This window comes from Chiloscyllium punctatum, chromosome 17 (genome assembly GCF_047496795.1).
Source record: "Chiloscyllium punctatum isolate Juve2018m chromosome 17, sChiPun1.3, whole genome shotgun sequence".
In the NCBI taxonomy this organism is placed as follows: domain Eukaryota; kingdom Metazoa; phylum Chordata; class Chondrichthyes; order Orectolobiformes; family Hemiscylliidae; genus Chiloscyllium; species Chiloscyllium punctatum.
Genome location: NC_092755.1, coordinates 59,427,049 through 59,440,622, shown reverse-complemented (window position 1 = coordinate 59,440,622; position 13,574 = coordinate 59,427,049). Strand labels below are relative to the sequence as shown.

Genomic DNA, 13,574 nt, shown 5'->3' with positions numbered 1-13,574 from the left:
AGTGATCCAAAAATGTGAATTTGTATCGCATACACCAACATCTCAGCCATGCATTGATCTGCTGCATCCTCCTATTCCTCTATCCTCACTAGCTCGTAGCACCGGGAGTTATCCAGATATTACTACTCTCAAGGAGATCCTTTTTAACTTCCTGCCTAACTCTCTGTAAACTCCCTTCACAATCTCAACCTTTTGCCTTCCTATGTGGTTGGTTCCAATGTCTACAATGACCTCCTGCCGGCGCTTCTCTTCCTAGAGAACATCCTGCATCTTCTCTGAAATATCCTTGATCCTGGCATCAGGGAAACCACAAACTATTCTGATTTTTCACTACTGGCCACTGAAGCATCTGCCTGCACCTCGGATTAGAGAGTCCCCTAACACAATCTTATAGAACTCGAGGTACCCCTCATTGCATTAGATCCAGTCTCAATACCAGAAACCTGGCTGTTTGTGCTACGTTCCCCTGAGAATCCATCACACCCTACATTTTCCAAAACAGCATACCTGTTTGAAAACAGCATGTCCCCCGCCCTGTAACACACAAACTCTCAACTTTCTTTCTTTCAGAATGTCCTTATGTCATTCACTTTGGACAAAATGACATTTCTATCTCGAAATCTCACTCCATACCCGCCACTAGTTTATTAACACTGTCCAGTCCCCCTTTCACCGTTTTAACACCTGGGGGAAATAGATTTGAAACCACTGTTCCCAGCAGATGTCGATGTTGCCGAGTTGGTCCACAGACTTGGTGTCCATCTGCTGCTCCCTTCCAGCAGGTTCCCAAAGACATGGCTTGTCCTTGCTGAGTATGATCAGCAGTTGGGGTTTTCCTGCAGGGTTTGCTGTTGCCATGGTAAGTGAATCAAGGTGTAACCGGGTTTAACGTCTAAGGTCCATTGTGACACTTTTGCAGCGGGAAAATTGTAATGTTGCGGAAGTGTAAAATATGGAACGCTTCACGAATTTGCGTGTCATCCTTGCGCAGGGGCCATGCTAATCTTCTCTGTATCGTTCCAATTTTAGTATATGTGCTGCCGAAGCGAGCACACTATTAAGATCAACGTGAGTCCATTTATAAAGGTGCGACAATTGAAGCGTTTTCTGGTCATGGTTTGTCGAATTCTTTCGTTTCTCTTCTGTTCTCTCCTGCTTCGGAAGGGACAATCCAATCTGGTCGCATTCAGACTTTGTTATTTTGGGAGATGGAAACACAGATGTTCAGGACATGTCCTTGCAGACTATCATCGTCATATGTGTCCTTGGCTCAGACTTCGACTTCCCATTGGCTGTTGACTCCAATATATTTAGTACCAGGATGCAGCAAAACAGGCCGCCAAATACTTCCTTCAAACGCTTCCGGAGGAGCTCACCAGTCCCCTGGACTACAATCACCTTGACGTTTCCCGACAGTGAAGTGTCCCGCTGCATTCCTCAAAACTGCAACTCAGGGCATTCTCCAAGCTGTGCAAGAACCAGCAGAGAATTTGGCGCCAGTTGACGCCAGCCAAGATAAAAATATTTGCGAAATGAAGCACTCTGAAAGCTAGTGTTTGATACAGAGCTTTTCAGTTTCGCTCGAAGAATGTACAGCATCATTCATTGCAACTGGAGGGTGCTTCCTACTCCGTGGTTCCTAGTTCAAGGGGTTTGTGGGGAAACACATCCAGGAAAATAACAAATGTTTGCTTTCACATTGATGATCTGTTCTATATAACTCCGAACACTTTCATAATCCAGAACTGAAAAATTATTTGTGAACAATACACACATGATCTGAATAACGGTCACATGTCGGATTGAACACCAACCTCCCATCACTTACATCAATGTCCTTCCTCCACTGAGGCAGCCATACCCAAACCCCTGCCCCGAGCGAGTCTCCAACATTTGCCTGAGTTTTGGAGTCATAGAGTTATGGAGATGTACAACAAGGAAACAGACCCTTCAGCCCCACTTGTCCATGCCGCCCAAATATCCCAACCCAATCCATTCCCACCTGCCTGCACCTGGCCCGTATCTGTCAAACCCTACCTATTCATCTACCCACCCAGATGCTTTATGAATGTTGCAATTGTAGTAGCGTCCACCACTTTCTCTGGCAGCTCATTCCAAACACATACCACCCTCTGCGTGATAAAAGTTGCCCCTTAGGTCTCTTTTATATCTTTCCCCTCTCACCCTAAACCTCTGCCATTTAGTTCTGGACTCCCCAATCCCAGGGAAAAGACTTTGTCTATTTATCCTATCCATGTCCCTCCCTCATGATTTTATAAATCTCGATAAGGACACCCCTCAGCCTCTGACGCTCCAGTGAAAACAGCCCTAGCCTATTCAGCCTCTCTCTATACCTCAAATCCGCCAAACCTGCCAACATCCTTGTAAATCTTTTCCGAGCCCTTTCCAATTTCACAACATTTTCCGATACAATGGTGACCAGAATTACATGCATTATTCCAACAGTGGCCCAGCCAATTTCCTGTACAGCTGCAACATGACCTCCCAACTCCTGAACTCAATACTCTGGCCAATAAAGGACAGCATACCAAACGCCTTCTTCACTATCCTATCTATCTGCAACTCTCCTTTCAAGGAGCTCTGAACCTGCACTACAAGAACTCTTTGTTCAGCAACGCTCCCAAGGATCTTACCATTAAGTATAGAAGTCCTGCTAAGATTTGCTTTCCCAAAATGCAGCACCACACATTTATCTGAAATAAACTCTACCTGCCACTTCTCAGCCCATTTGCCCATATGATCAAGATCCCTTTGTTATCTGAGGTAACTTCCTTTGCTGTCCACTCCATCTCCAATTTTAGTGTCATCTGCAAACTTGCTAACTTTACCTCTTACGCTCACATTGAAATCATTTATAAAAATGATGAAAACGGACCCAGTACCAATCTTTGTGACACTCCACTGGTCACAGGCCTCCAGTCTGAAAAACAACTCTCCACCACCACCTTCTGTCTTCTACCTTTGTGCCAGTCCTGCACCAAATGGCTAGTTCTCCCTGTATTCCGTGAGATCTAACCTTGCTAACCAGTCTCCGATGGGGAACCTTATCGAACGCCTTACTGAAGTCCATATAGATCATGTCTGCTGCTCTGCCCTCATCAATCCTCTTTGTTACTTCTTCCACAATCTCAATCAAGTTTGTGAGACATGATTTCCCACACACAAAGCTGCATTGACTATCCCTAATCAGTCATTGCCTTTCCAAATACATGTACATCCTGTCCCTTAGGATTCCCTCCAACAGCCTGCCCACCACTGATGTCAGGCTCACTGGTCTGTAGTTCTCTGGTTTGTCCTTACCACCCTTCTTAAACAGTGGTACCACGTTAGCCAACATCCAGTCTTCTGGCACCTCTCCTGTGACTATCATTGATACGAATATCTCAGCAAGAGTCCCAGCAATCATCTCCCTTGATTTCCATAGAGTTCTAGGGTACATCTGATCAGGTTCTGGGATTTATCAATTTTTATGCATTTAAAAACATCCAGCACTTCCTCCTCTCTAATATGGACATTTTTCAAGATGTCCCCCTAAATACCATATCTTCCATGTCCTTTTCCACAGAAAACACCAATATTCATTTAGCATCTCCCCCATCTCCTGGGACTCCACACAGAGGTCACCATGCTGATGTTTGAGGGGTCCTATTCTCTCCCTAGATACCATTTGTCCTTAGTGTTTTTGTAAAAACCTCATGGATTCTCCTTAACTCTATTTGTCGACGCTATCTCATGTCCCCTTTTTGCCCTCCTCGTTTGTCCACTCTCATCCAGCATTCCGTATACCTATGAGATTTTAATTTCATCGTAACAGGAATACACTGTCTCTGGACTCTCGTTATCTCATTTCTGAAGTTTTCCCATTTTCCAGCCATCCCTGTACCTGTAAATATCTGCCCCCAATCAGCTTTTGAAAGTTCTTGCCTAATACCATCAAAATTGGGCTTTCGCCAATTTAGAACTTCAACTTTTAAATCTGGTCTATCGTTTTCCATCACTATTTTAAAACTAATAGAAATATGGTTGCTGGCCCCAAAATGCACCCCCACTGACACCTCAGTCACATGCCCTGCCTAATTTCCCAAGAGTAGGTCATGTTTTGCACCTTCTCTCGTAGGCCCATCCACATGCTGAATCTGAACATTTTCTAGTACACACTTAACAAATTCCTCTCCATCTAAACCCTTAATACTGTGGCAATCCCAGTCTCTGTTTGGAAAGTTAAAATCCCCTACCATAACCGCCCTATTATTCTTACAGATAACTGAGATCTCCTTACAAATTTGTTTCTCAATTTTCCTCTGATGATTAGGGGGTATATGATACAGTCACAATAAGGTGATCATCCCTTTCTTATTTCTCAGTTCCACCCAAATAACTTCCTGGGATGTATTTCCGGGAATATCCTCCCTCAGTACAGATATAATGCTAGCCCTTATCAAAAGTGCCACTCTCCCTCCTCTCTTGCTTCCCTTTCTGTCCTTCCTGTAGCATTTGTATCCCGGAACATTAGCTGCCAGTCATGTCCATGCCTGAGCCATGTTTCTGTAATTGCTATGATATCCCAGTGCCATGTTCCGAACCATGCACTGAGTTCATCTGCCTTCCCTGTTAGGCCCCTTGCATTGAAATAAATGCAGTGTAATTTATTAGTCCTACCTTGTCCCTGCCTGCCCTGACTGTTTGACTCACTTCTGTTCTCAACTGTACGGGTCTCAGATTGATCTCTTTCCTCACTATTCCTGTGGGTCCCACTCACCTTACAAGCTTAATTCCTCATGAGCAGCTCTAGCAAATCTCTCTGCCAGTATATTAGTCACCTTCCAATTTAGGTGCAATCTATCCTTCTTGTGCAGGTCACTTCTACCCCAAAACAGATTCCAGTGATCCAAAAATGTGAATTTGTATCGCATACACCAACATCTCAGCCATGCATTGATCTGCTGCATCCTCCTATTCCTCTATCCTCACTAGCTCGTAGCACCGGGAGTTATCCAGATATTACTACTCTCAAGGAGATCCTTTTTAACTTCCTGCCTAACTCTCTGTAAACTCCCTTCACAATCTCAACCTTTTGCCTTCCTATGTGGTTGGTTCCAATGTCTACAATGACCTCCTGCCGGCGCTTCTCTTCCTAGAGAACATCCTGCATCTTCTCTGAAATATCCTTGATCCTGGCATCAGGGAAACCACAAACGATTCTGATTTTTCACTACTGGCCACTGAAGCATCTGCCTGCACCTCGGATTAGAGAGTCCCCTAACACAATCTTATAGAACTCGAGGTACCCCTCATTGCATTAGATCCAGTCTCAATACCAGAAACCTGGCTGTTTGTGCTACGTTCCCCTGAGAATCCATCACACCCTACATTTTCCAAAACAGCATACCTGTTTGAAAACAGCATGTCCCCCGCCCTGTAACACACAAACTCTCAACTTTCTTTCTTTCAGAATGTCCTTATGTCATTCACTTTGGACAAAATGACATTTCTATCTCGAAATCTCACTCCATACCCGCCACTAGTTTATTAACACTGTCCAGTCCCCCTTTCACCGTTTTAACACCTGGGGGAAATAGATTTGAAACCACTGTTCCCAGCAGATGTCGATGTTGCCGAGTTGGTCCACAGACTTGGTGTCCATCTGCTGCTCCCTTCCAGCAGGTTCCCAAAGACATGGCTTGTCCTTGTTGAGTATGATCAGCAGTTGGGGTTTTCCTGCAGGGTTTGCTGTTGCCATGGTAAGTGAATCAAGGTGTAACCGGGTTTAACGTCTAAGGTCCATTGTGACACTTTTGCAGCGGGAAAATTGTAATGTTGCGGAAGTGTAAAATATGGAACGCTTCACGAATTTGCGTGTCATCCTTGCGCAGGGGCCATGCTCACCTTCTCTGTATCGTTCCAATTTTAGTATATGTGCTGCCGAAGCGAGCACACTATTAAGACCAACGTGAGTCCCTTTACAAAGGTGCGACAATTGAAGCGTTTTCTGGTCATGGTTCGTCGAATTCTTTCGTTTCTCTTCTGTTTTCTGCTGCTTCGGATGGGACAATCCAATCTGGTCGCATTTAGACTTTGTTATTTTGGGAGATGCAAACACAGATGTTCAGGACATGCCCTTGCAGACAATCATGGTCATATGTGTCCTTAGCTCAGACTTCGACTTCCCATTGGCTGTTGACTCCAATATATTTAGTACCAGGATGCAGCAAAACAGGCCGCCAAATACTTCCTTCAAACGCTTCCGGAGGAACTCACCAGTCCCCTGGACTACAATCACCTTGATGCTTCCCGACAGTGAAGTGTCCCGCTGCATTCCTCAAAACTGCAACTCAGGGCATTCTCCAAGCTGTGCAAGAACCAGCAGAGAATTTGGCGTATCTCTCAGTTGACACCAGCCAATACAAAAATATTTGCGAAATGAAGCACTCTGAAAGCTAGGGTTTGATACAGAGCTTTTCAGTTTCGCTCGAAGAATGTACAGCATCATTCATTGCAACTGGAGGGTGCTTCCTACTCCGTGGTTCCTAGTTCAAGGGGTTTGCGGGGAAACACATCCAGGAAAATAACAAATGTTTGCTTTCACGTTGATGAACTGTTCTATGTGACTAACAACACTTTCATAATCCAGAACTGAAAAATTATTTGTGAACAGTACACACATGATCTGAATGTCACATGTCGAATTGAACAACCTCACACCATCACGCACATCAATGTCCTTCCTCCACACACACAGCCATACCCAATACCCCCCTCCAACCGCGCCAATTCACAAAGTCAGTGTCCACCATTCGGGTGAGTTCACAGAGAAATAACAGCCCTCGCCCTGTAACATACAAACTCTCAACTTTCTTCCGCAGAATGTAAAGCTTCTGACAAAATGCCATTTCTACCTCGAAACCTCACTCCACACCCGCCACTAGTTTATTAACACTGTCCAGTCCCCCTTTCACCGTTTTAACACCTGGGGGAAATAGATTTGAAACCACTGTTCCCAGCAGATGTCGATGTTGCCGAGTTGGTCCACAGACTTGGTGTCCATCTGCTGCTCCCTTCCAGCAGGTTCCCAAAGACATGGCTTGTCCTTGCTGAGTATGATCAGCAGTTGGGGTTTTCCTGCAGGGTTTGCTGTTGCCATGGTAAGTGAATCAAGGTGTAACCGGGTTTAACGTCTAAGGTCCATTGTGACACTTTTGCAGCGGGAAAATTGTAATGTTGCGGAAGAGTAAAATATGGAACGCTTCACGAATTTGCGTGTCATCCTTGCGCAGGGGCCATGCTAATCTTCTCTGTATCGTTCCAATTTTAGTATATGTGCTGCCGAAGCGAACACAATATCATGACCAATGTGAATGCTTTTATAAAGGTGCGACAATTGAAGCGTTTTCTGGTCATGGTTTGTCGAATTCTTTCGTTTCTCTTCTGTTTTCTCCTGCTTCGGATGGGACAATCCAATCTGGTGGCATTCAGACTTTGTTATTTTGGGAGATGCAAACACAGATGTTCAGGGCATGTCCTTGCAGACTATCATCGTCATTTGTGTCCTTGGCTCAGACTTCGACTTCCCATTGGCTGTTGACTCCAATATATTCAGTACCAGGAGGTAGCAAAACAGGCCGCCAAATACTTCCTTCAAACGCTTCCGGAGGAGCTCACCAGTCCCATGGACTGCAATCACCTTGATGTTTCCCGACAGTGAAGTGTCCAGTTGCATTTGTCAAAACTGCAACTCAGGGCATTCTCCAATCTGTGCAATAAGCAGCTGCGTTTCATAGAGAATCATAGAGATGTACAGCATGGAAACAGACCCTTCGGTCCAACCCGTCCATGCAGACTAGATATCATAATCCAATCTAATCCCACCTGCCAGTACCCGGCCCATGTCCCTCCAAACCCTTCCTATTCATATACCCATTCAAATGCCTCTTAAATGTTGCAATTGTACAAGCTTCCACCACTTCCTCTGGCAGCTCATTCCATACACCTGCCACCCTCTGTGTGAAAACGTTGCCCCATAAGTCTCTTTTATGTCTTTCCCCTCTCACCCTACGCCTATGCTCTCTAGTTCTGGACTCCCCGACCCCAGGGGAAACACTATCTATTTATCCTATCCATGCCCCACATAATTTTATAAACCACTATAAGGTCACCTCTCAGCCTCTGACACTCCATGGAAAACAGCCCCAGTCTGTTCAGCCTCTCCCTATAGCTCAAGTCCTCCAACCCTGGCCACATCCTTGTAAATCTTTTCTGAACTCTTTCAAATTCCATAACATCTTTCCGCTAGGAAGGAGATCACAATTGCATGCAATATTCCAACAGTGGCCTAGCCAATGTCCTCTACAGCCGCAACATGACCTCCCGACTCCAGTACTCAATTCTCTGACTAATACAGGAAGGCATACCTTATGCCTTCTTCACTACTCTATTTACCTGCGACTCCACTTTCAAGGAGCTATGAAACTGCACTCCAAGGTCTCTTTGTTCAGCAGCATTCCCTACAACCTTACCATTAAGTGTATAAGTCCTGCTAAGATTCGCTTTTCCAAAATGCAGCACCTCACATTTATCTGAATTAAACTCCATCTGCCACTTCTCAGCCCATTGGTCCAACTGGTTAAGATCCTGTTGCAATCTGAGGTAACCCTCTTCGCTGTCCACTTCACCTCCAATTTTGGTGTCATCTGCAAATTTACTAACTGTACCTGTTATGCTTGCATCCAAATCATTTATGTAAATGACAAAAAGTAGAGGACCCAGCACTGATCCTTCTGGCACTCCACTGGTCACAGGCCTCCAGTCTGAAAAAAACCTCCACCACCACCCTCTGTCTTCTATATTCAAACAAGTTCTGTATCCAAATGGCTAGTTCTCCTTGTATTCCCTGAGATCTAACCTTGCTAATCAGTCTCCCATGTGGAACCTTGTCAAATGTCTTACTGAAATCCATATAGATCACATGTACTGCTCTGCCCTCATCAATTCTCTTTGTTACTTAATCAAAAAAACTCAAGTTTGTCAGACATGATTTCCCACACACAAAGCCAGGTTGGCCATCCCCAATCAGTCTCCGCCCCTCCAAACACATGCACATCCTGTCCTCCAGGACCACCCCCCCCAACAACCCGCCCACCACCGACGTCAGCCTCACTGGTCCACAGTTCCCCGCTTGTCCCCACCAACCCCACAAACAGTGGCACCACATTTGCCAACCTCCAGTCTTCCGTCACCTCACCTGTGACCATCGATGACGCAAACATCTCAGCAAGAGGCCTAACAATCACTTCTCTAGCTTCCCACAGAGCCCAGGTGCACACCCGATCAGGTCCTGGGGATTTATCCACCTTTACCCTTTTCAAAACATCCAGCACTTCCTCCTCCGCAATCTGGACATTTTCAAGATGTCACCATCTATTTCCCGACAATCTATATCTTCCGTATCCTTTTCCACAGTAAATACTGATGTAAAATACTGACTTAGTCTCCCTCGCATTTTGTGCACAAAGGCCACCTTGCTGATCTTTGAGGTACCCTGTTCTTTCCCTAGTTACCCTTTTGTCCTTAACACTTGAATGAGTTTATTGAAGAAGTAACGAAGAGGATTGATGAGGGCAAACAGCAGATGCGATCCATATGGACCCCAGCAAGGCACTCGTCAAGGTTCCCTATGGGAGACTGATTAGCAAGGTTAGATCTCAAGGAACACAGGGAGAACCGGCTCAAAGGTAGAAGACAGAGGGTGGTGGAGGGTTACTTTTCAGACAGGCGGCCTGCGACCAGCGGAAAGCCACAAGGATTATGCCGGGTCCACTACTCTTCACCATCCATACAAACAATTCGGAAGTGAGCATGAGAGGCACAGTCAGTAAGCCTGCAAACGACAGCAAGATTCTCTCAGTTTTCAAATGTTTGCTTTCAAATTGACGATCATTTCTACATAACTTCCAACACTTTCATAATTCAGAACTGATATTCTTTGTGAGCAGTACACAAATGATCATAACAAAGGTCACATGTCGGATTGAACAACACCCTATCACTTACATCAATGTCCTTCCTCCACACACACACAGCCACACTCAATATCCGCCCGCCGCGCCACCGCGCCACCGCGCCAATTCACAAAGTCAGTGTCCACCATGCGGGTCAGTTCACAGAGAAACAGCATGTCCCCCGCCCTGTAACACACAAACTCTCAACTTTCTTTCTTTCAGAATGTCCTTATGTCATTCACTTTGGACAAAATGCCACTTCTATCTCGAAATCTCACTCCACACCCGCCACTAGTTTATTAACACTGTCCAGTCCCCCTTTCACCGTTTTAACACCTGGAGTAAATAGATTTGAAACCACTGTTCCCAGCAGATGTCGGTGTTACCGAGTTGGTCCACAGCCTTGGTGTCCATCTGCTGCTCCCTTCCAGCAGGTTCCCAAAGACATGGCTTGTCCTTGCTGAGTATGATCAGCAGTTGGGGTTTTCCTGCAGGGTTTGCTGTTGCCATGGGAAGTGAATCAAGGTGTAACCGGGTTTAACGTCTAAGGTCCATTGTGACACTTTTGCAGCGGGAAAATTGTAATGTTGCGGAAGTGTAAAATATGGAACGCTTCACGAATTTGCGTGTCATCCTTGCGCAGGGGCCATGCTAATCTTCTCTGTATCGTTCCAATTTTAGTATATGTGCTGCCGAAGCGAGCACACTATTAAGACCAACCTGAGTCCATTTATAAAGGTGCGACAATTGAAGCATTTTAGGTCATGGTTACTCGAATTCTTTCGTTTCTCTTCTGTTTTCTCCTGCTTCGGAAGGGACAATCCAATCTGGTTGCATTCAGACTTTGTTATTTTAGGAGATTCAAACACAGATGTTCAGGACATGTCCTTGCAGACTATCATCGTCATATGTGTCCTTGGCTCAGACTTCGACTTCCCATTGGCTGTTGACTCCAATATATTTAGTCCCAGGATGCAGCAAAGCAGGCCGCCAAATACTTCCTTCAAACGCTTCCGGAGGAGCTCACCAGTCCCCTGGACGACAATCACCTTGATGTTTCCCGACAGTGAAGTGTCCCGCTGCATTCCTCAAAACTGCAACTCAGGGCATTCTCCAAGCTGTGCAAGAACCAGCAGAGAATTTGGCGTATCTCTCAGTTGACGCCAGCCAAGATAAAAATATTTGCGAAATGAAGCACTCTGAAAGCTAGTGTTTGATACAGAGCTTTTCAGTTTCGCTCGAAGAATGTACAGCATCATTCATTGCAACTGGAGGGTGCTTCCTACTCCGTGGTTCCTAGTTCAAGGGGTTTGTGGGGAAACACATCCAGGAAAATAACAAATGTTTGCTTTCACATTGATGATCTGTTCTATATAACTCCGAACACTTTCATAATCCAGAACTGAAAAATTATTTGTGAACAATACACACATGATCTGAATAACGGTCACATGTCGGATTGAACACCAACCTCCCATCACTTACATCAATGTCCTTCCTCCACTGAGGCAGCCATACCCAAACCCCTGCCCCGAGCGAGTCTCCAACATTTGCCTGAGTTTTGGAGTCATAGAGTTATGGAGATGTACAACAAGGAATCAGACCCTTCAGCCCCACTTGTCCATGCCGCCCAAATATCCCAACCCAATCCATTCCCACCTGCCTGCACCTGGCCCGTATCTGTCAAACCCTACCTATTCATCTACCCACCCAGATGCTTTATGAATGTTGCAATTGTAGTAGCGTCCACCACTTTCTCTGGCAGCTCATTCCATACACATACCACCCTCTGCGTGATAAAAGTTGCCCCTTAGGTCTCTTTTATATCTTTCCCCTCTCACCCTAAACCTCTGCCATTTAGTTCCGGACTCCCCAATCCCAGGGAAAAGACTTTGTCTATTTATCCTATCCATGTCCCTCCCTCATGATTTTATAAATCTCGATAAGGACACCCCTCAGCCTCTGATGCTCCAGTGAAAACAGCCCTAGCCTATTCAGCCTCTCTCTATACCTCAAATCCGCCAAACCTGCCAACATCCTTGTAAATCTTTTCCGAGCCCTTTCCAATTTCACAACATTTTCCGATACAATGGTGACCAGAATTACATGCATTATTCCAACAGTGGCCCAGCCAATTTCCTGTACAGCTGCAACATGACCTCCCAACTCCTGAACTCAATACTCTGGCCAATAAAGGACAGCATACCAAACGCCTTCTTCACTATCCTATCTATCTGCAACTCTCCTTTCAAGGAGCTCTGAACCTGCACTACAAGAACTCTTTGTTCAGCAACGCTCCCAAGGATCTTACCATTAAGTATAGAAGTCCTGCTAAGATTTGCTTTCCCAAAATGCAGCACCACACATTTATCTGAAATAAACTCTACCTGCCACTTCTCAGCCCATTTGCCCATATGATCAAGATCCCTTTGTTATCTGAGGTAACTTCCTTTGCTGTCCACTCCATCTCCAATTTTAGTGTCATCTGCAAACTTGCTAACTTTACCTCTTACGCTCACATTGAAATCATTTATAAAAATGATGAAAACGGACCCAGTACCAATCTTTGTGACACTCCACTGGTCACAGGCCTCCAGTCTGAAAAACAACTCTCCACCACCACCTTCTGTCTTCTACCTTTGTGCCAGTCCTGCACCAAATGGCTAGTTCTCCCTGTATTCCGTGAGATCTAACCTTGCTAACCAGTCTCCGATGGGGAACCTTATCGAACGCCTTACTGAAGTCCATATAGATCATGTCTGCTGCTCTGCCCTCATCAATCCTCTTTGTTACTTCTTCCACAATCTCAATCAAGTTTGTGAGACATGATTTCCCACACACAAAGCTGCATTGACTATCCCTAATCAGTCATTGCCTTTCCAAATACATGTACATCCTGTCCCTTAGGATTCCCTCCAACAGCCTGCCCACCACTGATGTCAGGCTCACTGGTCTGTAGTTCTCTGGTTTGTCCTTACCACCCTTCTTAAACAGTGGTACCACGTTAGCCAACATCCAGTCTTCTGGCACCTCTCCTGTGACTATCATTGATACGAATATCTCAGCAAGAGTCCCAGCAATCATCTCCCTTGATTTCCATAGAGTTCTAGGGTACATCTGATCAGGTTCTGGGATTTATCAATTTTTATGCATTTAAAAACATCCAGCACTTCCTCCTCTCTAATATGGACATTTTTCAAGATGTCCCCCTAAATACCATATCTTCCATGTCCTTTTCCACAGAAAACACCAATATTCATTTAGCATCTCCCCCATCTCCTGGGACTCCACACAGAGGTCACCATGCTGATGTTTGAGGGGTCCTATTCTCTCCCTAGATACCATTTGTCCTTAGTGTTTTTGTAAAAACCTCATGGATTCTCCTTAACTCTATTTGTCGACGCTATCTCATGTCCCCTTTTTGCCCTCCTCGTTTGTCCACTCTCATCCAGCATTCCGTATACCTATGAGATTTTAATTTCATCGTAACAGGAATACACTGTCTCTGGACTCTCGTTATCTCATTTCTGAAGTTTTCCCATTTTCCAGCCATCCCTG

At 45.2% G+C, this 13,574-nt stretch overlaps 4 non-coding genes across 4 annotated transcripts; all 4 read right to left on the bottom strand.

The window, feature by feature from the left end:
• Window positions 1–946: 946 nt before the first annotated feature.
• On the bottom strand, window positions 947–1,053 carry LOC140488223 (U6 spliceosomal RNA). Its single transcript, XR_011963018.1, has one exon. It is a non-coding gene; the product is annotated as a U6 spliceosomal RNA (small nuclear RNA).
• A 4,796-nt stretch (window positions 1,054–5,849) lies between these two features.
• LOC140488242 (U6 spliceosomal RNA) lies at window positions 5,850–5,956 on the bottom strand. The gene has a single exon (XR_011963037.1). It is a non-coding gene; the product is annotated as a U6 spliceosomal RNA (small nuclear RNA).
• A 1,294-nt stretch (window positions 5,957–7,250) lies between these two features.
• On the bottom strand, window positions 7,251–7,357 carry LOC140488232 (U6 spliceosomal RNA). The gene has a single exon (XR_011963027.1). It is a non-coding gene; the product is annotated as a U6 spliceosomal RNA (small nuclear RNA).
• Window positions 7,358–10,614: 3,257 nt separating this feature from the next.
• On the bottom strand, window positions 10,615–10,721 carry LOC140488222 (U6 spliceosomal RNA). Its single transcript, XR_011963017.1, has one exon. It is a non-coding gene; the product is annotated as a U6 spliceosomal RNA (small nuclear RNA).
• Between the last annotated feature and the right edge of the window lie 2,853 nt (window positions 10,722–13,574).